This window comes from Condylura cristata, unplaced genomic scaffold, assembly GCF_000260355.1.
Source record: "Condylura cristata isolate star-nosed mole 26May11 unplaced genomic scaffold, ConCri1.0 scaffold00037, whole genome shotgun sequence".
NCBI classification, from domain to species: domain Eukaryota; kingdom Metazoa; phylum Chordata; class Mammalia; order Eulipotyphla; family Talpidae; genus Condylura; species Condylura cristata.
The window spans coordinates 703,914-720,036 of record NW_004567138.1 but is presented as its reverse complement, the minus strand read 5'-3'; positions in this window follow the sequence as shown (position 1 = coordinate 720,036).

Below are 16,123 nucleotides of genomic sequence, written 5' to 3'. Positions count from 1 at the left end.
AGATCTATCCAGCAGTCATAAGCATTGGTTGTTGAATTGTGCTGGTGTCAACAATAGCAGACCGTGAGGCTGAGTCCAGTCTCAAAGTGACCAACAGGGTCAGATTCAGACTCTGCATAATTGACCCTAAGGTCATAGGCAGGTCGAGGCCACTTTTTCCTCTTCTGTGAGCTCTGTCAGCACGAAGTTCCAGAAATCTATTATCAGATACTCTGCTTCTTCCTTGGAATGTGCCTGTTTTTCAGGGAATTTATCGGCCCCCACCTCTTCCCCTCCAGGACTCGCTCTTCTCTGCTCCACATGCAGAGTCAGCTGCTGGCGCCTAAGGCTTGGATTGCATTTTGGCACCAGCTTTTGCTGAGTCTGTGACCTCCACTCAAAAGCACAATTTGAGATGCAGATAAGTTTTGCGTACAGTTTGAAAAGAACAGGGGTTTGTGGCCTGTTGGTGAGGCTTACCATGCAAGCTTGTCACAAAAATCTGCGTAACCCACACATCTTCTGTGACAGCAACTTGATTCACCACCCAGCTGTGAATATCCAAAGGTTGATTTCTTCCCACCGTGGGATGAAATTCAGGCCTTTGGAAACTGAGTCAGAAGCCCATGAGGGAGTTAGGCATCAAATAGAACAAGACTAGATCCTCAGGGGTGGCGGGCTTGTGCAGCAGGGACTCAGACATAGGAAGAGAAGTAGCCGTGGCCACTCACCTCCCAGATGCAGACTGTGTAGGAGGTCAGGAGGCAGAGAGAAGCAGGTCCTATGGGAGCAGGGGCAATTAGTTGGAGCCGACCCCAATACCAGAGGCAGCAAGATTCAAGGAGATCAAGTGTAATAGGTGACAGTGGCAGACACATGTCAGGTGATGAGACACTGGGTGGGCCAGCCTGCCCCCGAGAGCAAGGCGATAGAGCAGCAATCAGTCCGGTGGACTGACAGGACCCATGCAACAGGACACCCGCCTCGGTGTGCAGACTCTGCATCCTTCCGATTCCTTCCCTCAAACCTACCAGCAAGGCCAAGTGCACATTTGCAGGCTAGTGGTCTACCTGATGCCAAACTAAACTTCATTTTCTATTGAAAGACTTTTCCATTTCTGGTTCAAGAGAAAGTCTTGGTGATTTCAGCCAAAGCTCTCACACATGGTAATAATAATTAACCAAAGCGGCTCTATGCCTCAGGGTCTCCGAGCCCCATGGAACGTGTAAACGAGTCCCTAGACAGGCGGTGGGCGGAGTCAGGTGAGGGACCATCTACTCCTTTTCCTTTCCAAAATAATTGCGGCTCGGAGATCCTGCCCACACTTGCCAGGAGGACTCTGCCCCCTAACCGGCTGTTGCCAACGGTGACTCCACATGGGTCCCCAAGTAGCAATTTGGAGCAATCTCCCAAAGCCCAATGAGTTACATACCTTGCATCATAATGCATTTCAGACCTCTGCGGCTTATGTGGCCTTAAATAAAAATTACAGCCAACTCTTGGAAAGTGTAATGAAAATTTGGTCTTTTCTAAGTGCTCCGAACTATTTAGTGCGTCCAATAACATCTGTCCCTGAACCTTATGCTATTAGCCACCAAGTCACAGAGGGGACACACGTGGTCTGCTTACTGCCGGGCCAGAGGTGACATCACTCACGCCTCTAGCAGGCCCTCCATCTCCTCCCTAGCATGAAATTCCACGTACTCCTCACAATATTACCATTGTCAGCCAGGGAATCAGAAAGTCTACTGAAATGGGAAATCATAAAAAATGCTCTGTACAGATCACCAACATTTTCCTTAAACCTCAAAACAAATTTTGTTTGCCCAGTTTATATTATTTTTCCAGTTTATTCTTAAGCCAATAAGACCTGATTTTCCTGATCACAATCAGAATCAAGCAGTATTCCCATGGCCTAAGTTCCTTGATGAGTCATAGGCTAGTCCTGGGCTCAAAAGTCATCTAAGGATTAGCACCCTCAAATCCTTTAATGAGTTGATTTTTATGAGAAAAAAAACGTAAGATTTTTATGAGAAAAATGAAGTTGTACCAAAGAGTTTGGCAAGTCCAGCAAAGCTGTATTGTAAGTGCCTCTAAAAAAAGAAATATCACTGATAAGTAAAGACCTGCCCTCTAGGGCCCTAGAAAGTTCTGGAAAACAGTGATCGGCAGTGCCGTATAAGGTGTGAGGGAAGGAGGAGTCTGAAAACAGGAGGACTGATTGGAAATCAAGAAAGAGACAAAAGACCTCTCGTGCTGCTCTATCAACTTGCCCAGCCAGACAGCTGGGCCCCAAACCCACCCACCAAGAGATGCAGGAAGATGATGTAGACATGAGACCAGCCAGAATGACAGCAGGCAGGTCTTGCATTCTACTGATACCAAGGCAATGAGTAAAAGCTGACATGCAGAACCCAACACTCCAACAGCACTGGACCTTATTGGGGACTCAACTCTAAGAAGGTTGACAGACCAGACAGGTGACTAGGACAGGAGGGAAGGGTATGTGCAAAGGCCCTGGGGTTGAGACAGTGCTACAAGTATTCAGGCAAGGAGAGCAGTGTTCCCCGAACACAGTGAGGTGTGCTAAGCCAGAATAGGGAACTTGGACCTTACCTTTCAGGCTAGAAGGAGTTGCAGAAGGTTCTAAAAGAAAAACTCACATTAGCATTTGAACAAGACTACTCTGGCAGCAGAGTAAGATCCAAATGGTTAAGGAGGTAAAATTGGCAATGTTGGTTGGGTTTAGGCAATGATGTCAACTTCTAAAAGAAGGTATACAGGTAGAGGGAGAGCAGCTTGCAGGTGACAAAGAACAGACTGGAAAAGTATAAGCCAAAAGCCTGAGTCAGGTTTTATTGACCTCATATTCCAAATGGCCAATCTGTCAGCTCATCAGGTCAGCCCTTAATCTTGCCAGTGCATGTTGCATCGGGCAACACCACACTGACCAAAGAAATGGGAGTCATGGAGCATGCAACATAATGCAGGATGCTGCCAAAGAGAAAGATCCTGGCCTTTTTATTGGTAAACCAGTCACACAGCATTAATCATGTAAGGAAGTGGAAAAAAAAAAAAAGGAGAATTAGAAGAAGCTGGGCAAAAGGTGGAACTGTGCATCTGCTGATAGTTTGGTATGTAGAACAGCCCTGACTCTTCCAGTCAAGATTTCAATCTTATCAATAAGGCATTCCACTGATCAGCTTCTGGGGTCCTTCATTATACATCAGTCAACAGCCTCCCGGGTGTTCCCGGTCATACCTTGTGATGTATAAGTCAGGAGTAAGATTATGCATCCGTCCTCAGCCCCCCAGGCGTTCCTGGTCATACCTCATGATGCAGACCCTTCCCAGGGTGACCTAGTTGTACGCTCTTAATTGATGTGAAATGGAATCTGAAAAAGCCTCCTGAGATTGGCATACCCACAAGTGCACATAACTTTCCCTCCTGTCCTACTCTAGTCTCCTGTCTGGGGATAATTGCACGTCTGTCACTCTTCTTAGAGTTGAGACCCCAACAAGGTCTGGTGCTGGTGGAGTGTTGGGTTCTACATGTCGGCTTTTACTCATTGCCTTAGTATCAGTAGAATGCAATTCCAGGAAAGAGCTGAGATTTTGGAAGTAAAAGTTGTTGAGCGGAGTAGGTGTGATATTCACAACCACTTTCCCATCTCTCCCTATGAAATGCCTTTAGATGGACCTGCCAGAAAATGTGCCAACGTGTGGTGGAACTGGGCCACAGAGGGCGTACAATGCCTCACTTACCCAGAGGCACCTAAGTCATCAGGTCATATCCTTAATGAGCAGCTGCTACAATGACACCTGTGCAGCCTGGCACAGGTAAGCACAGAGGTGATGGGGGCGAGCAAGCAGCTATCCCTGGGCAACATGCTGGGGACTTGGGAGAGCACACTGAGACTCGTCTACAAACAGCATCAACTAGGACTGGGCACAGAAATTAAACTTGAGCGCCCACTAAGGGGCGCCCAAGAGTGTCCCCCTGGGAGGACATTCTCGAACCACCCACAGTATCTACAAAACTGACGCTATCCCAAGAGAAAACCAGTTCTACTCTATTCTAGCCTGGCTTTGGTTGCGACTAAAAAGATGACAAGCCCTGAATGCCAGACTGGGCTTAAACAGTGATCAACCACTCGATTTCAGTTTGAAGCCTGAAAACAAATGCCAATTAGTATCTTCAGTCAATCTCAAGATAACCTCTCATTCGAGCCATGCTGAAGGGTGCCTGAGACAAGGAAAGGGGGTTCACCAGTGTGCAAACCTTAAGGGGACTCAGTCGTCATGATAAATGACATCTTCATGCAGTATTTTTTAAAATCAGGACTCCTGTGAAAAAATTTATAATAACATCAGAATTGACCATGTCAAATCCTATTGGAACCTGAGGCAAAAGGAAAAATCAGTAATGTTGCCCAGCCCTGAGGACATGGATTTGGGGTTTATAGTTGTTTTCTCAGTTTCAGACACCCCCACTCCCCTCTTTTACCCCCCAAATGGCATGGGGACATGAAAGCTGCTCTTTGGAAATGGAAAGTATGGAAGCCTACATCCTGTTCCCTAGAAGAGATTATGGTGGGCATTCTTTTTCTTCTTCTTCTTCTTTTTTAATATAATAGTTTGTTTTTACATCATTTTGCGCAATTTTTCATCTCAGTTGTAATCCCTGTGGGCTTCCCATCACTAACTCACCCATGTGCCATCAACATAGTCCAGTGCACTTCCCCCACCCCCACTGTTTTTGATCCCATTCCCCACTTCACCCTGGTAAAATGTCTCCAGTATATAGTTGTTCATTGTTATTATTATTTTCTTCCCTGGTCTTTTATACTCCTGCTATGAATGAAACCATCCAGTATTTTTCCTTTTCTTTCTGGTTTATTTCACTGAGCATGATCTTTTCCAGCTCCATCCATATTGCTGCAAAAGGCATGTGTTTACCTTTTTTGGTTGCTGAGTAATATTCCATTTTGTATATGTACCACAACTTTTTAATCCAGTCATCTACTTTGGACATTTAGATTGTTTTCATGTCTTTCTAATTGTAAGTAAAGCAGCAATAAACATGGGAGTGCAGATGTCTTTTGTATCTTTTGTGTTTTTTGTATCTTTTGGGTAGATCTCGGAGTGGGATTCCTGGGTCATATGGAAGTTCCATTTTTAGTAGTTTGAGAAACCTCCAACAGTTTTCCATGGTGGTTGTACTAGTTTGCATTCCCATGGTGGGCATTCTTAAAACAACTTTTCTCATTTATCTTTTCAAGAGTGTTGCTGCTCACCTTTAAACACATACCTGACATCAGCGTTGGTAATAGAACTGTACCCTCCAGTGGTACTCCCATACAGAAAGCAGGAAAATCAATTTCAGCCCCCAAGGACAGAATTACTGGGGAGGAAGTTCATTGTAGGCGATTGTTGCTCGGCTCTAGGAACGAGATCCCCTCCTCCTCTGATCCCGTCCTCCCATACTGCCTCACTGTGTGTCCGGTGGAGGGAGGAGGTCCGCCTGAAGACTGTGCGCCAGGGAAGAGAGATGTCGCTTGAACAAGCCATTAGATACATACTTTAAACTGTTAAGGGTGAACGAGAGCAGATGCAGCGAGCTCGAGAGCAGATGCAGCGAGCTCAGTGTGGAGTTGCAGACTTAATATTTGCATCCCGAGCTCTGGAGAAATTGACCAAGACTGACTCAATCAGTTGCAAACATGACCGCTGTAAGTCTTGTCAAGGTCACTTGTCAGACGGGGTTATCTACTCTCCAAGGGCTTGCTACACAGACTGACCTCACCAACAGGTCATAATCCCTGGCTCTGATTTAGGGGCCTTTGCTCACACTCCACCCTGCACTGGGGGTCTGTGGTCCCTACAGGCCTGGGTTTAGTCCTTCCAGCTGCCAGTGGCATGATACCATTTGTCACCTCATTTTTACCACTATTCTATTGGAAACCTCACAAAGGGTCATGGGTCTGAGGGACAGAGGGGCGATAGACAGAAGACAGCCAGGCTTCTGTGATAGAGGCCCCCCAGAACTGTGGGGACCTGTCCCCGGGAGCACGCACATTTCCACCGCCTTCCACAGCCCCGTGGGAGAAGTAGAGTTTCAGGGAAAGAGCCAGAGCACCGAAGTCAAATAGATCCACCGCCCAAAGCCTGAATCTTGGCTCCATTCGAAGCTATGGGACCTTGGGACACGATTTAACCTCTCTGAGTTTCAGTTCCCTAATCTATAAAGTGGAGAAGAGCTAATGGAAACAAAGTGCCTGGCGCCGATCGCACCGCTCGCGTGTATCCCAGCCCCATTCCCAGCAAAGGGTGGCTCCGGACATCTCTTCTCACCAGCTGTTAACCCGCCCTTTTTTATGCCCAGAATGTCTGGGCTCTGCTTTTGCTTCCCAGCAGGGTGAGGAGACTGGAAATTGTTCTCTCCTCACCGAGCACAGGGAATGGTAGGATTGGGTTTTCAGGCGAAAAAGCTGCCAGGTTGTTTCACCATCACTAGCTGGCGTGATGTATGCAGCAGGCAGCAAAAAGAAAGAAAGCGAGGGCCCAGCTTCCCCTCACTGCTCTTCCTGGGCTTCTGTCTCAGCAGGAGAACCTGGGACACCCAGAGAGCCAGGCCCCTGCCTCTCCTGGGGGTCAGCTGCTGCTCAGAGCTGCGTGGTGAGAGCGTGCAAAGCAGAAGCGGACCCTGGACCTTGGTCCCGCCTCCTCCCAAGAGGGGTGGACATAGGCGCCCCAGAAACAGAACCATCACCCTGAGCAGGGCTGAACGCAAGCCCTAGCATATCAGGGCAGAAAATATGGAAGTTTGACTTTTTTAAACAAACAAACAAAAAAATCAAGTCTCACTTGATGGCAGTGAGAAAGGTGATGTGAAATTCCAAATGCCCTCCCAGACCTAAGGAGGCGGCTGCCCATCTCAGCAGACCCGCTTAGGGAGAAGGTGGAGAGACTTGACATCTGACAGGTCTGGCCTGACCCAGGATTAAGCGTGTCAAAGATGGGCGAGAAAGTCTACTTGGACAGCACGAGAGCAGTAAGCAGTTGTTCCGCCATGCCAGAGGAGTGTTAAAGAAAAGTTGTTTATGAGCCTTGATGTGCTCACAAGGGAGACTATTTATCAGGGGTTAGTACAGTGGTCTTGAGGAAGGGAGAGAAATTAGGCTCAACAACTATGAACCAATAAGAACAAATGAGGATTTTTACCCAAGAAACAGAGCGGGGGCGTTAGCAGTACACAGAAAATTCCCAAGCAGAGACATCAGGGTAAGTAAGGGCGAGTCTCGCTGAAGGACGATCAGCGGATGTTAACAGAATATCAAGGCTCAATGTGGTTAGATACTAAGGGTGGGTACTGTCACTAAATCGGTCTTAACAAGAATTTTGTTCAAATCGATTCTGCAAAGACAGAGAGGGAAGCCCAAAGTGGGGTGCAGTCCAGCAGAGGGATCAGAAAAGCCTGATTACAGGTCGGTAAAAGGAGAATCTTTGTCAAGTGTCTGGACTGGACTGTGGCTTTGGCAACTTGCAGGGAGACAAGATGTTTCTAAATGCAGCATTGGGATGGTGCAAAATACTTCGATTCCAAGAACTGAAAGAGATTTCAAGAAGCTAGCTGTAGAAGGCTTCTATTGGCAAGAGAGCCATTCCCAACTTTCATAGGCCCAGCAGTAGGACAACAATGGACACCAGCGTGAGCCTGCAGCAACCCTGGCCCCAGGAATGCAGCTGCAGTTACTGAACTCATCCACTAGGTGGCAGAGCAAGAGTGGCATGGCTGTCTCAAGAGGGCCTCCTGATGGCCAAGGGCAAGGAGCTTAGCCTGTGTTTAGAATACCAACTATATTTGGTGAAGAAGCTCAAGGTCAAAGATATTTTTATTTTTAGTGCAGCCCATGGTTAACGGAGAGCCTGGGAAATAAGTTATACTCAAAACTTGTTAGCATGTGTAGATGTGTGAGAAGATGGTGAACCTTTTAGCAAAGGTTGTTTCTGTTGGGTAAATTAGGGTTGACTCATCTAAGTGGCTCAAAGAGCACTTTCAAAGAAGGTGAGTTCTCCCTTGGCAGTATCTGACAGGAACAAATTCCACTTCCTTTCTTTGCACTGACTGGCTCCCAGCCAACGGAAAGAATTCCACTGACAGCTGGAGTTGGGTCCAGTGCACCCTTCTGCAGTCCCCCAAATGTGGACCCTGCTTCGGGTGCAAAGCAGAGAAGGAAGCAATCCCCACAGCCAGCCCCATTCAGCAGGCAGCTGAAACTCTGGGGTATCTGGGCAAGGAGGAAAGCTGGATTCCTCAGCTACCCTGAGGCCAAGAAGAGAGCTTCAAACCACAATCTGAGGTCTTTTACTGGGTTTTCTCCTCCATCCTCATGCTCTGCCCCCTCTCCATCTCGCCTAAGGAAAACCACTGATTTAAACAGAACAGAAATAAATGTTGCTGATAATACTACACAGCTTTAGAGTAGACTTTTGAACACATACCACGTCATTCAGTTCTCACAATAACCTGTAAGAATGTCACTACACCCAGTTAGCAGAAGAGTAAGCTGAGGCACTGAGAGGTCACGTGACTTACTTCCCATCATAAAGCTGGTAAGTGACAACCTGGATTCTACCTCATATATATATATATATATATATATATATATTCATATCTCCAAGGACCATTTCATTTTCATAATAGTATATAGCCTGACATGATTATATTGTTTCATGGTACTCCTCCCAGATTTAGCATATTTTTTTTAAAAGATTTATTCTTTTATGCCTACAGAAATGGGGTACAGGCCAGAGGGGCAAGGGCTGGGCTATGAGAGGCTTCACCAGAGACAGAGCGGGGAGCAGAACAGGCAGACCGACGAAGTACACTGCTGAGGGGAGCAGCGGGCGGGTCAGGAGAGGTCTGCCGCGCCATGTGGATCACCTCCAGGACAGGGGATCGAACTTGCACTGAAGCAGCTTTGGCCAGCTTGCAGTGCTGCATCCTAACCCATTGTACCACCAGGGAGGGCCAACTTTGCATATTTTTACAGGAACCTGAAAAGAGCAAGACCAGCAATGGACTTGCCTCAAACGACTGCCTCAATCAAGCCAGATTCATTTCTCAGATTTTCTATCTTAATTCCTATGGATTATTTTTCCTTTTTGCTACTTGATCTGACTTCTCAGTGCATTCCTTAATCTGCTTTCTCTTTTATTATAGGGATTAACAAGTGGACTATGGTAAATGCATTTGCATGATTGCCATTCAACACATCACAACAGGACTAACCTGCTAAAATGTATAAGCAGTTGAGAACATTCAGCCTGTGCCAAGTCAGGAGATCCCTGTCCCCATGACTATGATGTGCCCACCTGTCCTCCTCTCCATTGGCACAACCCAGTCTCTCCAGAAAACCTTCCTTGGCTTTTTACAGTCATGATAAGTGTCTTTCATAAATGACCATTTGAATGGTCTGCCTTTCGCAATAACTCCCAATAACTGGTCTGTTATATTTATTTCCTGGGGCTGCTGCTACAAAATGCCACAGTCTGGATGGTTTGAAGCAAGAGAATTTAGTTCTTCACAGTTCTGGAGGTCACACTCCCTCCAAAATCCCTGCAGGACCCTCCGTGCCTCTCTCAGCTTTGCTGGATGCCAGCCAGTTGCTGCTCAGCCTGGGAGCCCAAACCCTCACCTCTGCCTCCATCTTTACCCACCATTCTCCCCTCCATGTCTGAACTCCCCTTTCCCATCAACATCGCCACTGCCTTCAGTCCCACCCTAATCTATTTTGACCTCTTTTTGACTTGATTTCGTATACAGAGACCCCATTTCTAAATAAGGTCATCTGCACCAGGGAGCCAAGACTGAGACTTTGACGTTTCTCCTGAGGGGATTTAATTCAACATAACAGCTACTTTTTCCTACATGCCTGGTAATACCGGTCACCAACCATGGGGCTTTCTGTGAAGCAGATTGGACATCACAATCCTTCTCTGCGCAGCTCCTCAGGGACTGGCGTGCCATGGAGTCCCACGAAAGGAAACTGTGACGATAGCCATCTGGTATGTGGGGAGGAGCTTGCAGAAGAGATGGGGCCCGCACCCCTCAAGCCACTCCAGGAAGCCGCTGTATACATTGTGCATTAAGATGGACCCCTCTGGTGAGCTGTCCTGGACTGCTCTGTCTCGACCATCCTTGTCCCAGAAGTTACCATGACGTGACCACAGCTTTGGATGCACGGGAACAGAATTCATGCTGCTTTTTCTGAGTCCACCAGCTGCATGCATTGGAGCATGGCCGGCTTCCCGCTTCACTCCTGCTTACGATCCTCCTGCCTCCACCCGCTGCAAATTGGAAATAGTGATACACAGCCATCTCTAGAGGCTGTAGGGCAATTTAATTAATGTTTTTAAAGCACTCTGAGGTCTTTGGATGAAAACTGCTGTGTGAGTGCAAAATTATTATTAGTTCTCAGCCTCCTGCCCCTTGACTTCTGACATGGGCTTTTGTTGTTTCTGAATAGGAGCCATTTGTGGGCTGCCCAGCTGGTTTTCTGGGTACAGAGCAAGCACATACACATTTGCAGATTTTTTTCCCCCCTTTTGAAAAAAGCATTCCAACTCTGTGGGATATCTTGAAGCTTTTCAATGTCTAAATTTTCTCTACTTGTCCCTACTAAGTACTGTAATCTCCAAGAGTGGATTGTAAACAGGCTACTTTGAAAAGAGCTGAAGTGGGAGGAATGGTCACTTTCAAGAAATCACCCCTCTTACAATGAAAAATAAAACAATATCTCCTTCTCATGCAGAATCTAAATGAACTGCTAAGTGAGGTTTGTCTCCCTTGCCCAGAGGGATTCCTTATGTGTTTATGTGTTAAAACCAGAAAAGAACAGATTTGCTTTCAGTGACCAAATTTTGTCTCTTTCTTTCACCCGAATTTCTCAGGAACCATGGAAACAAACCCACCCTGCCTAGGGGATGCTTCCTGATAGTCTTTTGTTACCTAACCGTGTGCTTCCCAGGAATCCCATGGGGAGAGTGAAATAAAGAAGTAGAAAAGAAAAAAAGGTCTGTCTGCATGTAAATGCCTGGTCTTCAAAGGGCATAGGGCGCTCACACGTGCTTTGCAAACTCTGGGGCAGAAAACAAGCTCTGTGCCTCTACTTTCCTTTTCAAGCCTATCCCACACTACCCATCCTATGTTACCAGCTCGGCTCTCTTCAAGGCCTTTTTTTGGGCTATTTAGCACTTTGTTAGTAGCATCTCTTAGTCTGCCACCTGCTGCAAATTTAAAATTTAATTTTTAAAAACTGCTAAGGAGCAATCACATAAAGTGCAATCAGTTGGACAAAAATATAAAGGCCCAGAATGCATGTAACCATAAGGAAAGACACCAAAGAGCCCAGAGAATGTGCTCCAAGTGTAAATCCACCAATCACTGTTCAGGATAATGTCACTAAGTATTTATATTTATGTGGAAGACCAGGAGTATTCTGTTGGGGTAGGAAAAGTTGAAGCAGGAGTTGGAAGCAAGACAGATGAAACAACTTTTTTTTTTTTTAAAGATTTATTTAGTTGTACATACAAAACTGGGGTACAGGCCAGAGGCTCAGGGGCGGTGAGAGGATTCACCAGAGACAGAGCGGGGAGCAGAACAGGCAGATCGACGAAGTACACTGCTGAGGGGAGCAGCGGGCGGGTCAGGAGAGGTCTGCCACGCCATGTGGTCACCTCCGGGGCTGGCGGGAATTGAACTCATGTGGAAGTGGCGTTAGCTTCTCAATGCAGTGCTTTAACCCGCTGCGCCACCAGGGAGGGCCCCAGATGAAACAACTTTTAACCAGGAAACATCACCTACTGGGCCTCATCCTCCTGCAGGCTATCAAGATGGCCGCGACACCGAGGGCCTTTCTCGTGGTTTCAGATGGTAAATTTCTGCCTGTTATGTCAAGGTTAGGGCAAAAAGAATAGTTTTTCCTCCCCATTCTGCTATATTTTTTTAAAGGAAAAGACATAAGGAAAAATAAAAAAATATGTCTAGTTGGCAGGAGCATAGGAAAACCAAGAACTGAGAACTGACAGGACAATGTATCGAAAGCAGCTAGTTCCCCTCCTTCTCTCCTCCATGTATGTGGAGCTTCTGTTTGGCTTCTGTCTGCCTCCCGAAAGGTCTTCCTGCTTCCTATCCCTGCCAGCTCTTCCATTTCCTCCTTCACTTTGTTTTCCTGGCTATTGTCCTAAAAATGGATCTAATTCCATGGCTGCTAGACTTAGAATCCTTTGACGCTGCCCAGCTCTACAAATTCTCTCCAGTAAAATTCTCTATTGCTGACCCTCCCTGGTGGCGCAGCGGGTTAAAGCACAGCACTGAGAATCTAAAGCCGCTTCAGCATGAGTTCGATTCCCACCTGCCCCGGAGGTGACCACATGGCGTGGCAGACCTCTCCTGACCCGCCCGCTGCTCCCCTCAGCAGTGTACTTCCATGATCTGCCTGTTCTGCTCCCCACTCTGTCTCTGGTGAAGCCTCTCACCCTCCACAACTCTGGCCTGTACCCCAGTTCTGTATGAATAAATAAATAAAATCTTTAAAAAAAAAAAATTCTCTATTGCCTCCTCCTACTGGGTCTGCACAATGGGTGCCCTTTGCCTATGAAAGCTCTCGCACAGGTTGATAGAAATACTTGAGTGGGGAGTTGAAGACCCCTGATGGTTTGGTAGTTGACCTTGGGACAGGCAGGGCAGTGAGCAACTGGCTCAGAAGCAAGTCCATCTGTGGATACGATGACCACTGATAACTGACCACCAGGGAGGGTGAGCTGCAAGGGGACCATGCCTATTGGCCGGCCTTTAGGAACAGGCATTTGCCCATGGGGATTATTATTTGCAGACTGGAAGCTACATGCTTCAGTAACATGCCTTACTGAGTTTGGGGTTACCACTGCCTGCCACAGGGTGTCACAGGTAGCTGAAGTCAAAGGACATGAGCATTAGTCTTGAGATGTTTGGGAGGGCAGCTGGGAGAGAAATTCTTGATCTGTTCTGCTCCGCTCAGCACACCACAGCTTTTATTAGCAAAAACAACAGTTACAAAGTAAGATAAGGGATAAACATACAGAACAGTGGTTTATGTTTTATTTCTTAGCATTTGCCACTATTCTGACACATACCAAGGCTGTGCATAATCAAACTATTCTTTCCTCACCCTGTTTGGCTGGTCATCATGGGCTGTACACAGGCCGATTTCCAGCCCACGCTGACCAGTGTTCCGGCACAACGTCAATCACTCTGTGTCAGCACTGCAGGTTCCAGAGGTCTCCAACAACAGAGAAGTTCATATTCTCTTAACTGTCCATCTGATGAAAAGCAATCAAGTTCGAGATAAATGGACAGCACCATACTTCTTGCTTTGTTCATACGGAGTGATTATTTCTGTGTTCAATTTTCCCATAAAACTTAATTTCTGATTTTGACAATGCAGTTCTTTGTTTCATTACAGCTTCTGGAAAGACTGTCTGAGAGATTATGTTTTTTACTATTTTGTACGAAGTTTTGGGAAATAAATGAAGTGTGTGTTCCACCAAAAAAAAAAAAAAAGGCAATCAAGTTTGTTTGCACTGACAGGCTATACTACTAAACTAGCTGCAGCCTCCTTAGCATCGGTTCAAGAGTTCAATCCCCAGCCAGGGAGCTGACCCAGATGGTGCAGCAGATCTCTCCTGACCTGTCCACTACTCCATATGCATGGATAAATAAATCTTTGGGGGGGGGGGAAGCAATCAAGTTCATGCCGACCCAATCATTGTTTGAACATTTTCTTGATCGGTATTATTTCCTTACTCTGAAAGATGCTTTACAACTGGAGTAAATACAGTTCAGTCAGACTCTCAATGGCTGTTATTTAAAATTCTCCTCACGTTAGACAGAGTCATTTAAACACAGAATTAGCATTTTCAGAGTAGGATTCCCAGTCTGTCCTCCTGGATAGTGAGTGATTGGGTGCCACTACATAAGCCCCCAAAGCTTCACCCACTCTGAGCAAGATGCAGGCAGTCACTGCCAGAACACAAACCCAAACCCACATCTGCAATGACAGTTGAGGACCAGAACTCAGAGGTAGCTGAGCTGCCTCAGTTTCCGCAGGGAGTCTGAGAGCAGATTTAAGGTGAGAGAGTAAAGCAGTGAGAGGCTGACTTGGCATCTCTGACAGCTTCAGTCCCTAGACTTCCCCCATGCCCTGCCCTCTCCTGGGACAGTCATGCCCTCCCACCTGTCACACCGTGTTTCTTGGGCTAGGACTGGAAGGTCCCAAGGAGACAGAAGTAAGAGAGGGGAAGTCTTACTGAGCTCCCGGGCAGGCGGCGAGGTCTGCAGGCTTCCCAGAGGGGGCCTGGGAGTCGTGCTCAGTGTCCAGGCTAGGGGTCCTTTACATGCCGCGCTCTGTCGGGGCTGGGGAGGTAGTGTGATCCTTTTGGTCGGCCTTCCTGTTTGTTCGGGGTCTTTGATCTTTATCAAGGTGGCTATCTGGGGTAACATCCTGATGCAGCTCAGCAGCTATCACAACTTGATACTGCCGGATTTCTTCCTTTTGCCACTTGGGGGCCTGGGTGTAGGGTTTGGATGAGGGGCCTGGGTGACCCAACTTTCAAGGGCCTTTGAACACTCTGGGTCTATGTCCTGGCTGGACTTCAGCGCAAATGAAGGGAACCCTCTCGAGGGAAGCCATGCAGCCTATGCCACCACAGAAACACAGCTGTGCACGTTTATAATAGAGGCCACTTCGAAGAGAAGAGTTTTATTGGCCTTGTGGATTGCTTTGTTTTTTGTGAATTCGTAGATGTTTATCTGAATGTTAATGTTAGCTCAGGATTGTTTACATTTCTACATCTGCTTTGGTTTTAAGGATATTATTGTTAGGTTAATATCTGTGCAGATTAAAGGCAATTATGATAATAAAAAAAAATTGCTAGCATTTTTTACCTTTAAAAACATTTCTCTGTTCAATTGTCCTCTCTACTCTTGTGCTTTGAACACCGAGTCTTTGCCATTTTCACCACCCTTCCCCACTACTACCATTCAGAAAGCTGCTTATTTTTCAAGTCCAAGTTCAAATGGAATCAGTTCTATAAAGCCTTCCTCATGCACTCCCAGGTGAGCGTGGACACTCCCCATCCTTCCGTCCTTCTCCCATACTTCCTAAATGGAACAAATAGCTATGCATTCAGCTTGATCTCATCTCCCCTTCACTAAATTGCAAGCTCCTTGAAAGAAAGTATTGCATCTTGCCTCTTTTGAGTAATAGAGCGTGCCTACAGCAGCACTTTTTATGAAGTAATTATTCAGCAAATATATTAATTCCATGCGTTCAACAGACTAACACACACACAACAAAAAGACAGTGGTAGTAATTTAATTTCTTAGGCAATTTAAAGCTGAAGTTAGAAAACAAACACATCTAGTCTGGAGAAGACAATACACAGCAATAATAGACTCTGACCAAAGAAAGGGTTGATTGTATTTTATCAACCAATTAGATCAAATTTGGCTCAGCAAACAATCACTTGCAAAACTATGAGGGACAATTGTTATTGAATTAAATGAAAAGCTCCTATTCTAAGATTTTTTAGATCTTTGGCTATTTTTATATAGGAAGGATGAAGTATTAAACAATGATGCAATTGATGCTTCCAAATAAATTTGCCAAAGAGGAAAGAGGTGGAGACCAGACCGAGTTATTCTGAGACTCTCAACTCTGATTGTGCTGTGGGGTCAAACGCTTGAGTCTCAACAAGCATTTAGACCACAGGCAATTGTGGGATCTCCTCCCTGAGCAAATAAGAAGCCTTTGTTGGGTTCTGTCAGAGAAGCTAGTACTAAATTTCTATGATGAAACCAGCTGAGCATTATTATGAAAACAAAAACATAGGTCTTCTTTTGGGAGGATGTGGAGTGTGAAGCTGATATTTTTATTTGAATTGTCTTGGGACATCCCAGAATGAAATTATTATAACTGGAGATCTCATTCTATAGACAAAAACAAGTCATGGAAATAAGGTGTTCTCTGGAATGGAAGACAAATTTAAAAATGGCAACTGACCACCTACTTTCTTCTGAAATACCTTGACAGGCTTCAATC